Here is a 14075-nt window from a genome sequence, read left to right on the forward strand (position 1 = left end):
CCCTTAAATGTCATGCATGCAGCAGAGAGCCAGGATCCTGTTCTATACATAAGTATCTTTAAAGTTAATGTTGTTCTGTGCTCATTATGTTCAACAACTGGAGAAATCCCTGAGAGAGATCTTCAGGACAGGTAAAGCCTCACAGATAACTCTTTGTATTTAGCAGCTCATCCAGTAGCCCTCCCATCATGCAAGGGGGATTCAGCCACGCATTTTATCATAGATGTTATCACTAATATACATTAAACACAGTATAAACAAAAAGACAAAAGCAAAGAAATCCAACCAAACAAAATATTATCCATACTCTACAAAGATAATAAGACAGACCCATTCAATTTTGCACACATTTGCTTTGCAAATAACATTTTCATCCCTACTCTGGTAAGGATCAGTTATTATGTTACCATCACAGCACTAACTTTCTGAGATTTGACTAGGGCAAGTTTTAGTCTTCAAAACAGACTACCTGGCTTACAGAATTCTTCCATCTTCATTAACACCTCAGGTCAAAGCAGGACCCACATTCCTCGCTGCAGTTTCACAACTGATTCCCAAGCCATAGCAAAAAAAAAAAAAAACAAAACAGAAACTCAAAGGTCTGAATTCAAGCCTTGGCAGATACGAAAAATACTAAAATCTTTTTTTAAATAGAGTGTTTATGTGCATTGCAGATGTACAGTATGTATTCGAGGAGTGATGCTGAGCCAAAATATAAACTAACAGACTATATCCAGCATAACACGTACAGTGAGGCCACCGATGAACCACAACACATACAGATAGGCAAAGAAGTTTCAAAAAAGAGAACCACTAAACATCATCCTTAAAAGGGTCTAATGACACAGTGGGTACATGCATATATCTACATATGCTTTCTTCTGGTCATTCTCTGCTACAGTAGCTGAACCTAGCTTTCCACAAGTTCAGAAGTTTTTGTCAATATTCCAATAGCACCAAATGCTTTTAGAAAAGTGGGATACTATCAGGGTTGCAGTACTTAAAAATCTTTATTATTCCTATGTTAGAAAGTTTTCAAAGAAGAAAAACAGGAGTCGACTAAATTTTCAAAGTTAATGTCCCAAAATGCTCTGGGGGAAAAAAAAAGCTTAGGATTTTTTTTTCTTCAAAAAACCAGAAACCCCACATGTTACTCCATTTGCCTGAAGAAAGAAACAAGTGTTTCATTCGCAAAGCATACATGTCTTAAGGGCTACAGCATCTATTACTATTTGAGAACCTTCTGTCTCTCCCAAGAAAATTTCATACAGGAAGTATTGCAAGAACAGACAGGCAACTCTGGAAAAATCAGCATCTATAATGCAAGAGCTATGAGTGTAGGCACACAGCATGATACAAATATTGTTCTCACAACTTCTTAAAAGGCTTTCATTTCTTTTTTACAAGGATACCAATTTGTCAAAAGATACATCATTATAAGAGCTGCTTCTAAATCCACGAGAGAGAAATTTTGAGATTGAGAAGGACAGAGTTAAGTGCATTCTGTGCTTTTAGCTACTATGCCTAGTGATGTTTCATTCTTTCTTCAAAGAGCCATCTTTTGTATGGCCATCTGCACAGCAAGTGAAGAAAGCGAGAGATGTTTTTCAAATAAGGATGATATCAGAGAAGTGTGGGTATAGCCCTAATAGCCAGATGCATACTTTGAATTCTTTGCAACTCATTATTTTTAGTTGCTCACTCAGCTTGACAATTCTAGCATCATTTATATACTTGAGAGAGACTATTTACTTACTGTAGGAAAGAACAATTTCAGAGGAACCCCAAAGAGAACTGAAAGATTTCCATCTGGAATCAAGCAAGGATCTACTGTTAATAAACCTTCCAAAAATCTTCCAAGAAATGCTTTTTGCCTCAGCTGTCCGTTTGGTCCAAACACCAAAAAAAAAAAAAAAAGTATTTATTCTGTCAACACAGCAGATCAATAAATCTTCTACCAGGATTTATATTATCAATCCAAAACATAATAGTGCTCAGACCACTTCCATTCTAAGGTCTTCTGTGTACTGGTAATAAGATGAAGCTCTGCAAACAGACGATTGGTTTTATTCAGCTTCAAACTCTATACAAGCGCAGATTTTTACAGATGCCTGAAGTTAAGACAATTCCTATTCAATTTAAGTTCCACTTTTCAAACTAATATAAAACAAAAAAAAATGGTCATTATGGATATGCAAAGATACAAGTTCATCTCTTAAACAGCAGAGGTCTCAGATATAGATGTCTAATTAATTTACAAATTATGTATACTAAAGTTAACTCTTTACAAGTAATTTTAAAGAAGCGCAATAGAAAATTCAGAAGTATGATAGAGATATTAACAGTATTTAAAGTGCTCAGACTTTTTAGAACAAGGAAAAATGCCAACCAGAAGAGGAAGCAGCCCTTCAATGTCCTGTATCTTGTTATACAGATAGTCCTACACTGAAATCAATTGCTCCTTTCAGTGAAAGATTAAAAGATAACAGATCTATTTCTCTTGCCTTTGAATGTACATTGCTCCAATTTTAAGCTTTATTACACAGACTACTCTGCACAGTATTAAAATATATATATTAGACTTGCCAGCACCCTACTCTGAGGCAAACAACCACCCACCACCTCAAATTTGTCTTTTTCTTATTTTTAGTGACCAGTCAGCACTGGCACAGCCTTGGCTTCTTTTGCTCCACTACAGCATAAGGAACAATCATTTAGTAACCGATCTAATATAATTCCAGGGCCCTCCCTTCATTCAACCCCTTATTCTATCCACACTTTTTCCAGCTTTTAGTTTTAGGATTTTCTGGAACAAATTATCCAGCTCTGCTAATTTAAAAGTGTTTATTCCTAACAGCTATTATTTACTCTGTGTGTGTGAAATATTTCACATCCTCCTGTCACTGAGTGTAATAACTTATCTGGAAAGACACAGAACATACCACAGTGGCATTTACAGAACACTTACCTTTTATCCCTTATCATTAGTAACTTCATTGTTTCATCTAAAGTATGCAACTCTTACAAGAATGATAGAAGAAACTTTGTGAAAGGGAAGGAAAATGGCAAGTAGAGAGAAATGGAAGCTAGAAAGCAAATGTCACATCTTACTCTCCCCAAAAGATACCCTGTTTTCAAGATAGGCTGGAAAAGTCTCATTATTTAGGTAAGGAAACAAAAAAATGAGGAAAGGGGAGAAAGGGAAGAACTAACCTGTCAATGGAGGACATCAATCTCTAGTCAAAATTTTTTGTCCAAAGTTGCAGAAGTTAATGTTTAAGGTGAGGCACAACAGGGAAACACAACCTACTAAATCCCTTAAGAAGTCCCAGGGGACTGCTAAATGAGGTTTGAAAGAGAGCAGCCTGATGATTAAAGACACATACAAAGGACGACAAGATGAGAAATGCTGAAAGGATAGACAAAATTATAAAGGCAGAAAATATAAAGAGTGAGATTAGACAGAGTAACACACAGCTGAGACCAGGTCATGGGAATAATCCTTGTCTGAGGAGGACAGCTGAACCAGTGCTACTGGTTGATTAATCAGATAAACACCTCCAACAGCTTCCACACCTCAGTGTTGAGGCTACTCATTGCACCTCTCCGTGTTTCAGTGGTACTGAAGTCTCACTTCCTCTTGTCTCACACATGTTTATAGGGGAACTGCTGCACTTTCCAGAAGTCCTATAATATCTCTTTTCCATTTTCAGAAGAGTTTATTCAGAATAACTTATACAATACATTATATCACAGTTTGGATTCCACTTTTCTGACCCCTGCTACCCTCCCACCCCCCACCCCCACCCCGGGTAGCTCACTGAATGAAATAAAAAGGATTTCTCTCTTACTGCCAGCAAAAGTATGTATTTCCACTCTTTCAGAAGAACAAGGTTCCCTTTCAAAGCCATAATAGACATAAATTGTCATGTCTCTCTCATACCACCCTTTTGGAAGGTGGGGAGGGGGATGTTGAAATAGTAAGGCGGAAATGAATATGAGCACTCACGTCAAAGCTGGTCACTTCTTGAAGCTCAGACAAGCCTATGCTGTAAGAACATGAAATAAATCCACACAGTGGAGGGAACATACAGAAAACTAACCCTGGATTTACTGCTTTGTCACCAGCAGGAAGTGAGCAAATGCATTCGTGTAACTCCGGCTACCACACCAGGTCCCTACAAAACACCCAGACACTACACCTTCACATGGGTGGCTTTTATTGCTCCACCTGTGAAATTTCATTTCCTTCTGGTGCAGAGACCGGGTACATGCACAAACTATGTCAGACTACAGTGCAAGACACAACAGATGCACAAAGAAAGAGGCAGAAAATGTAACAGTCCATATACCTCATTGCCTATTTTACTCTAGAAACCTAAGTAACTGGTTTGTTGTAAACTGGAAAGGGGAAGAAGTTTGTGCTACCAACTAGGCAAGATTCTCCATGGCATAAATCCACAAATTCAAATACCAAGGGACTTCAAATGCACACTGAGTTGATTTCAAGTCTTTTCTTGAATTGCTTAAAAGATAAAAATAAAGTCTGATACACCAGCAAGCTATAAAAATGGAAATAGAAAGATGCATTATTATCACAGTTTTACCACTGAAGTATAACATGACCTTAAACAACTCACTTAAGGTCATTTACTTCAGCAGCAAATGAGGGTTCACCACACCCAGTTCACGGATGTACGGGAGAGCTCAGCATCTGGTAAACGCTTGTGGGACCTCGGGTGCTAGGTGCTGCTGAACACCAGGTCAGTGCTAGAGGGTGGCGCACCCACATTCTTCAGCCCGATCACTTCTCTGAAAGGGGGCTTTAAGGAAGCCTCGCTTAGCACTCAAAGTAGTACCTGGGTTACCAGCAAAGACAACCCATTCCTGCACTTTTCCCAGTAACTAAATGGAGCACAAAGAACAAATCCCAAACCATACACAGGTAGCTTTTGAATGAATAACAAGACTACTTTCACACACAAAAAACAGTCAATATTTAAAGTTGCTCTAAGGTTTCAGATAAATAATTTGAAGACATCAGCTATTACTGACACAAGCACCTAACCACAAGCTATTTCAGCATCTTGACTATACACTGCCTCACAAGCTTCCGTGGCAGACAAACATGAAATACACAAGTGTCCGATACCACTGGAGAATTCCCAGTTTTATTTACCGAAACATCCAGAAAACCGAGTCAGCTCCCTAATAAACTAGTGGTGGGGAAGAGGAAGGAGAGTTGCAAACATGTTCTTATCACCCCCCTCATAGCAATGCAGAAGCACTGCTATTGCACTCTAAGGACAACAGGATTAAGCCTTACCTCAGCCCAGACCTGCACACTCTCATGCATAAGTAGTCACTTCTAGAAGAAGAATGAATTAGAAGATTTATACACAAGTAACTAGAAGTAGGACTGGACCCACAGACATCTGGAACCATGAAAAAGGAGTTTACAAGGTCCATCATAAGCAGTTATTCTCCCACTCCAAAACATTACTGTCTCTTTCACAAGAATAACCACCACCAAAAAAAAAAAAAGCAGTTTTATTTTACATGACATGACTAAGTCCAATATGTACGTGTGTGTACACATATTATACATAAAATATATATACACATACATACACTTTTTTCTTTTATGGAAAAAAGTAAATAGAATCAAGATATTTCTTAGCTGACAAAGGTTATCTTTGAAGTTTTCTTTTTAGGAGGTTAAGATGCATGAGTTTTAAAGAAAAAAAATTTAAAAGCTACCAGAGTCTAAAATATTTTAACTGCATACTATTTGTCCCCTAAATTGAAACATTGTCTAGCAACTGAACAGAACCTGAAACTAGTCTTCTTTTATGTAATTCTTCTGAGGGTCTGAAGGTGCCCTATATAGCTCACATTTACTAGATCCCTTAATCAAGGTATAGGCCTTTTGGTTTCTTACTCCTTTAAGGGCTGACATATTAATCTTCTGTTGGGTAAGGGCTTTGAGTTAAAACATATCGGACACCCAGGTTTTACGTTTATTTTAACATGTTAAATGTCATATTTGAGGTCCCATCAAGGCATTAAAAATAAGTTACAGGTCCCAACCTCACCCTGAGAAATTTCACAAATCAATGAATTCTCTTACCTTCACAAAGCTTTCTCAAGAGACACCCCCATGCAACCGATCCCCTGGGCTGGGGACAAGAACCATCCACAACTCAGTACTACCTTGGTAAGTTGGGGCACCCAGGGACGGTGGTGTGCTAAGATGCATAAATGGGATGTAACCCAACAGACATAGCTAGCATCACCTAACGTGGTACAGTCACAAAATTGTATTGCCTTATTACCAACTCACATAAAAGCTATTTCTGTTCATGCTTTTTAATGCTGCTTACTGAAGTAATGCCATTACTATTTTGTGAAACACTACAACGCTCCAATTCATGCCCCCAGGGCTTCAAACTCCTTCCACTGACTAGACAGGAAACGTGGACACCTCAGGTCAGGGGATAATCAGGTGCCTGAAGTACACAGCGTCAATTCACAAGAGTCAATGCAAGGCCTGACATAAAAGACTCTAGTTTTAAGCCCAGACTGAACCACAAATGCAATTTGTGTCTAACTGCAGGTTAACTAACAGCTTTGTAAGACACAGCCGATCACCATAAGAAAAATCCTTAATCTTAGATTTGGGTATTTCAAGAATAGATTATATACTGTAACTATAGTCTTAGCATCTGAGAAATGTATGTCACCTAGTCCCATAGTTACTTATTAAAGGAATGTCCGAAACCTACCTAAATACATAGGAGATAGAAAAGTAAAGCAACTCCACGGGACAAAGCATGCCTAGCTGCTCTGTTCAAGTCCCAATGAAGTCAACTACAGCCTTTTCTTTAACTTCCATAGGAGTTAAATTAAGTCAGAATCTTCAAAAAAACCACACTTCAATCATGAACTTCTGTACGCATATTTCAGGCCCTGGTAAATTGAAAGTGATCTGAATACCCTACCTTAAAGCAACCGCAGTCTGCTACCACAACATAGCCAAACTAGTTTGTTACCCAGAAAAAGTATTAAAAACATGTAAATATTCAGTCTTGGTTGCATTTTTCAAATACAGATCATGCTACATTACCAGTGATGTGGGAAGTATCCAGCACTTCATATGCTGTTGAATCATTCTTTGCTCTGACAGTCACTTCTGAACAGCTGCAAATGCGCACAGGCTACAGTAAAACTGATGTTTTCAAAATTTAAATGAACAATTGACACATGATTTCAATTCTCAAGTTGGAGTTTTACTAAAACCAGTCAAGAATAATCCTTCCCCAAACAACATACTGAAAGTGTGTTTATACTGAAACTGAACTTCTGTACTGATCAAGACAAAAATAAACAGTTTGGGCACAATTTAAGATGGCTCAGAAAAGGTCCCCATTTAAGATGGCTCAGAAAAATATAAATTAGGAAAATTTCAGGTCTAGTAACCAAGAACTCCGTTCCATCTGTGAATGCCTCTCTGACCTCACCGTCTGCTTACAAACTAAAGGGAAAAGAACAAAACAAAACCTCCTATGTTTGATATTCGCTCTTAACTAGCGAGCATCTAAATTTACAAGCAGAAATCTCCTTTCTACATCTCCCAAAACACACAAAAAAGCTAATCTTAACACAGCTTTTCTCCTAAAGAGGAAGGTGTGATAGAACTGAAAAAAGGGACCTCCAGAGGTCCCATCCAACCTCAGCTGTTCTGTGATTCTGTGATCTTCTGGATTTTTGTATTTTAAAGTCAGATTGCTTTGTTCAGGCACTTCGGTGTAGATACAGATTTTAAAATGACAAAACCAAGTTGTGAATTCTGGTGCTGGTTTTGGCTGGGATAGAGTTACTTTTCTTCATAGTAGCTACTATGGGGCTATGTTTTGGATTTGTGCTGAAAACAGTGTTGATAACACAGGGATGTTTTTGTTATTGCTGAGCAGTGCTTACGCAGAGTCAAGGCCTTTTCTGCTTCTCACACTGCCCCACCAGCGAGTAGGCTGGGGGTGCACAAGAAGTTGGGAGGGGACACAGCTGGGACAGCTGACCCCAACTGACCAAAGGGATATTCCATTCCATATGACATCATGCTTAGCATATAAAGCTGGGGGAAGAAGAAGGAAGGGGGGGGCATTCAGAGTGATGGCGTTTGTCTTCCCAAGTAACCGTTATGTGTGATGGAGCCCTGCTTTCCTGGAGATGGCTGAACACCTGCCTGCTGATGGGAAGTAGTGAATGAATTCCTTGTTTTGCTTTGCTTGCGTGCATGGCTTTTGCTTTCCCTATTAAACTGTCTTTATCTCAACCCATGAGTTTTCTCACTTTTACTCTTCTGATTCTCTCCCCCACTCCACCGGGGGGGGGAGTGAGTGAGTGGCTGTGTGGTGCTTAGTTGCCGGCTGGGGTTAAACCACGACACAACACCTACCTTTAAATCTGTCCTTAAGAGACTAAGGGCAGCTGAATACAAGTTCTTTTGTTGGTCTTTCCCAGTGGAAAGACACCAGACACTTTTGTCTCTCTGAATCTCGTAACTTGCATTTAGTGAAGAAAAGTGGCAAAGGCCATAGGTACAGAGCCCATCTGCAGTGGCTGCCTATCAGCAAGGAACTGATGGCCACCAGGAAGTCAGTAAGAAGGCTCTTTGCATTGCCAGGCACAAGTGGAGCACATCTCCTCGGAGCATCCCTCCCTTCTCCAGTGCATGCTGCCTGAAAGACTAAGGCCGCAATACGGAGTCCTACAGAATAACAAAGTGTATGTTGCATGCTGAGGGTAGACTTGATTGCTAACCTAGAGTGAACAAACTCCCACTCCACGAAACTAATAGAAATGTTTATATTAAAGTCACAAAGGTGCTAACAGACTAGTTACTAACCTCTGGGCATCTCAGAACATTTGGACACTTTTTATTACAGTGTCAGGAACCTGCCATACAAGCTCAAGAAAATAAATGAACTAACAGGAACTCACTCTAACAGAGTAATACTAATCTGTCAATAATTGATCATATTCTTTCTTTCTGTATACAACTAATGATGATGACCTAAGCATTGTGTCTCTTTAAATGAGGAGAGAAAGTTGATATGCCCATATAATGACCCACAAAGGCAAACAATTCATGAGGAAGCTTGTGAACATCCTAGAAAAACTACTGATTACCAAGAGGGAGTTTCCAAGTGTGGATTGCATATGGCCAAGTGTTTGCTCTTCCCCTCCTCCAAAATACACTAGCAAGTGGAAAGGTAGAATTGAAACACTTTCCAATTTTGCACTTCAACAATCCTGAAAAAAATTTTAAGCAAACTTAGGGAATTACTGTTTTGGTTCTGTGAGCAAGTAATTGCAAGATACAAAAGAGCATTTTCTAAAACAGCCTGCATGCATAGCACAGAATTGCCTGTGAAAAGGAGACCCAAAACCAAAATGTATAAATAACAAACTTGTTGGCCAGCACAGTTACCAAAAAGAAATGATAAGTATTTATAAGATCTTTTTCACAGATGAATTGCAGGCAAGCACCAAATTTTATAAAAGTTACACTTCCGATTTTACCTTACAGAGATGCTTCAGGCAAAAGCAATTGTTTCCACAGCAGCACAATTTTATTCATGATTTAACCAGGTTTATTTTGGTTCAGTTTAACTGCAGTAGGAGTAGGTTAACTTATACTGAAATCTAACTCAAAACATGTTTATTATTTATTACTGATACAAATTTAATTGAACTGGTTTATGCAGAGACAAGACAAACTGAACCTACCCAGAAACCTGTTTTGCAAAATCTTTCCATCTGAAGTGTTTCATACAGATAGATATAATTTGTGGGTTTCCCCTATTATTAACAGATCTGGCTGTAATTACACCACATGAGTTTTATGCTACTAGGAAACTTCACAGATATAAACGTCACATGCAATCTCTAAGAAAAGATAATGAAGGGAAAGCATCTGAAGTTTACCACACAAGATAGTCAAGGCTGGGGGGGGGGGGGGGGGGGGGGGGGGGGGGGGGGGGGGGGAAACAAACCAAAAAAACCCACAACTCTTGGAGCTGGCACTGCTCTCATGTCTAGAGCAAGACTACAACAAAGTTTAAAGGGCAACTTCCAGCTTTCAGTGCTGGAATTTAATCCATATCAGCTCATGACAGTAAAACTTTTAATAACTCATCTTCATAACCATTGGTAAGAATTCTGCACCACTGAGCAATCTTAAACAGTCATAATGCTCCTGTTTTATTAAGGAAATCAAAATGTTACAGATCAGAAATGTCTAGATTTTTTCCCTTGAGGCTACTGTCGTTACATTATCAGTAACTGTAATCTACACATAAAAGTCAGAAGCTCACAACATTAAACACACACATATATAAACCTAGGTCTTCCAAGCATCAGAAATCCAATATAAGTGCTATCTTGTAAAGAACACAGCCCACCCTTCCAGGAACATTACGGTCCAAACTGCTCCCAGACCTGCAGCACTCCAGCACAGCCAGGAATCCTTTCCCAACACTACCTGCCAAAGAAAAACTATGAAAGGGAAAGTAAGAACACATAATATTATTGAGCTAACCTACAGTCATGCAATCCCATTTGCAAAAGAATTAGTATCTTTTATACTTATGACAAAGAAACCCCACAGCATCGTCTGTGTCAAAGACGTCAGGTGCAGAGGATGCCTGCCTAAGCTTAAGATGCAAAAAAACTGCACCTTAATGTTCAACTATGAGCTCTAGAGCGTCACAATGAACAACACATGCCAAAAGTCAACGGGGCCTCCAGCAAATGCATATTGGAGAAAGAAAATGGACTACCAGAAAAGAATTTTTTCAGGATGAAGGGAGGGTACTGGGAGTTTTGAAAGAGTTTGAATACAATGATTTTGTAAAATGGTCTGGTCTCTGTTTTCCCCTCAATTACCCAGTGAGTACATTTCATGAGTTTATTTCTGCTATATATAGCCTCAGAAATGCATTTACTTCCTGAGAAACCATCATTCATTTCTGTGATAGGAGCTTACTCAGAGGAGGGGAGAAGAAAAAAAAAAAAGCAAGCAGTAAGAGGCAATATCCTTCCCGCCCCCCCCCCCCCCAAACCAGAGTTCCTCCCTTCACATCACAGTTTAAATGTTCAATGACATCATTTGGGCAGGAAAACCAATAGTCCCTTCTCTCGTTAACATATTTCTTGTTTTGAATTGTTGTTACTATTTTGCTCTCCTTTTCTCCAAGTTTAAGAAATTTCTCTAGGATACAAAAAACCCATCCTGGTTTAGTTGTTCCCTATTAAAAGATTTGTATAACCAAGGAATGCTACATGAGAAGCAACCAAAAACAATCAGGTGATGTTTATTAGCACTGATAAGATACTAGATTTACCCTAGTTTGTGTGTCCTGACTCAGAACAAGAAGAAATAGTCAAACCAAAAGCCTAAATTTAAACATGCTTCTACACAGTTAACACAGCAATGCCTGCTGCAGTCATATGCAAAAGTATATTAATGAATTCACTCCCATATCTGGCTACAATACAAATTAATGCCAAGGCTTTTTAGTTAATCCATTTTTCAAATCCCCAACATCACTAGAGACTGTCAATCAAGGACTAAGCAAATTAAGTGTTCTCTTGAAGGACTTGATTCGTCTCTGTACACATATCAGCTATAGCATTCCTGTTCGGTTAAAAACAGGAGGAATCAATTTGTCTTACCATCACATTATCCAAACACAGGCTTCCAAAACTGTGATTAAAACACTTTTGTAAAACCTTGGCAATGTTAACTTACTAGCTGTACACTGGAAAGGAACATTAAGTTACAAAGGAAGAAAAGAGAAAGAAAGAACAAATGCACTATTATATAGACAGCATACTTCCCCCCAAACAGACCAACAGCTACTATTTTCCAGAGTCAGCATTTCACAGAATTTTATTCATAATAAAACAGAAGTCATCTTATCCCCCATAGTCTTAAAAACTGTAATTTGTTTTAAAAAAGGTATTTTTAAGTTCTCTAAAATGTACACTTTGATCTACTAACAACAGTACAAACGCAAGAAGTATCTATTGATGAATTAATCCTATTTAAGAAGTGAACTTCCAGTATAAGTAGCCTGAAGTGGTGTAATGAAAAAATATTCAACTAGGAGGGGGAAAAAAACCTCCTTCATACTGAAGATTTTATAAATAGCTTATTTTTATATTATCCTCATTGTCCAAAAATCCCATATGCACACAAGAGTGAGGTGATCCAAATACACACCCAGAAGAAAAAACAAAATATTTCTCTTTGGGCCTTCTATAGCACACGTTATTGTGTTATCGTCACACTTCCCTGTCTCTAGATGTTCAGATCCAGACCATGTCTAAAGGGACACTCAGAAACTTGAAGATAAATGAAATGGAGATGAGAAATCAACGTGTGTGACTTAACAGCAACCTCAGTCCCCACAGCAAACACTCTTACTCAGGGGTAAAACACCCCTTACTTTCCATAGCACAATTCTGCACAGACCTTTTTCCACCTGGAAATTCCTTCACCTGGGGAAGCTATCACAAAATGGTGACTGGACTAACTTCCAAAACGGTGCTTTCACTCCACTCTAAAAATGTCACGGTATTTTTTATTTTCATTGATTTACCTTAGTGCATCTTTAAAGGTGCCACCCAACTTCTAAGGCACATTCTTAAAGAAAATCAGGAGTATGCACAAGGGAAATTAGTGTGGCATGACTACACCATAACTGCATTCCCCCAGGCAGAAAGGCCCTGAACCATTTCACTGAAAGAGACCTTTTCCAAATAATTTATCAAGCAGACTACCATCAATCCCACGGGGATCATTCTTCCTAGGGGCAAGAAATTGTAAAATTGTATTTCACAGAAGGTGTGGGGGGGGAAAAATCCCCACTCACCGTCATGATTATTCACACTCATAAACTACCACAAGTATTTTTTTTGTGTTCATTACTTAAAAAACCCACCACGTTTGGGATTTTTAAGGCCTCATTAAAATAGCTAACTACACTTACAGAAAAATTCAGGAGTTAAAGGGTGCTTGGAAACTACAGATGTGGAAAAGAAACCTATGACTTGCTAACTCAATGCATCACCAGCAAGGTGCAACTTCCCTGCCCTCTGCTTATTCCTCTGTGATAAAAGAAACGGCAGGTCAGAGACCTCCTCTACAGTTAGATGCTGCAGCTGTGATTAGATGTCATAATCAAAAGAGAATCAAGATACCATATTGCCATCTTCCAGTATTTCAAGATGGAAAAGGATAAGGTCCTGTCCACCTCAGTAATGTGAAGGACAAAGAGATGCCAGATGATCCCCATCACATGAGCAACAACTCTTAAAACTCGAGAGAGGTGTCACGGGTCTGTGGAGCCTGTTCAAGCAATGAAAAGCAGTAACACTAGTTATGACTCATAAAAGGAAAGAGGCCAAGCTTAACACATCCTAAAAGACAGCTTACGTTTAGAGAAAGAAAGAGGGATTTGCAAAGTGACGTAATTCCTAAAACGTAAACTCCTCTGTTTGACAGAAGGCAAAATAAGATGAAAAAAGAATAACACATTTCTCTAAATAATGGTAAATATTTCCTTGAACTTCAGACTTCAGCAGCATCAGTGCAATACCAGAGGACAAAGACGACAGACGTTGTAAGTTTTACTTTTCCGTTAGGAAAGCTAGTTCAAACAGAAGGCAGGGAAGGCAGTGCTGGCCGTTTCACTGGACTGTCAAGGTTACTCCTAAAACATTGTGTTGGAAGGAGACCACTAGATCCGCTTAACGTTTGCTGGCCGGTTTTGTGCTGCTCTTCACCACCCAGAGAATCTCCTCAGGAGAAACGACGGCGGAACGACCGCTGCCGGGCCGCACCAGCGGCAGGCTTTTGGGCCGGTGTCAGAGCAGAGCCTCCCGCAGCAGGGGCTGACTGCAGGGCCGGGACCCACCTCGCCGCCCCGCTCCGACAGCCTCCGACGGCGAGGGGAGGAGGGCTGCGCTGCCAGACGCACCGCTCGCCTCACCCCAGCCGCCCAGCG

The 14075-nt window shown here is 39.5% G+C and overlaps 1 protein-coding gene across 1 annotated transcript in view; it reads right to left on the reverse strand.

Moving 5' to 3' along the window:
- Positions 1–14075, reverse strand: part of STXBP6 (syntaxin binding protein 6) — a 127436-nt gene that overhangs the window by 112893 nt on the left and 468 nt on the right. The gene's annotated exons all lie outside the window — the stretch shown is intronic.

The sequence above is a fragment of the Gymnogyps californianus genome, chromosome 5, assembly GCF_018139145.2.
Source record: "Gymnogyps californianus isolate 813 chromosome 5, ASM1813914v2, whole genome shotgun sequence".
Classification (NCBI taxonomy): Eukaryota; Metazoa; Chordata; class Aves; order Accipitriformes; family Cathartidae; genus Gymnogyps; species Gymnogyps californianus.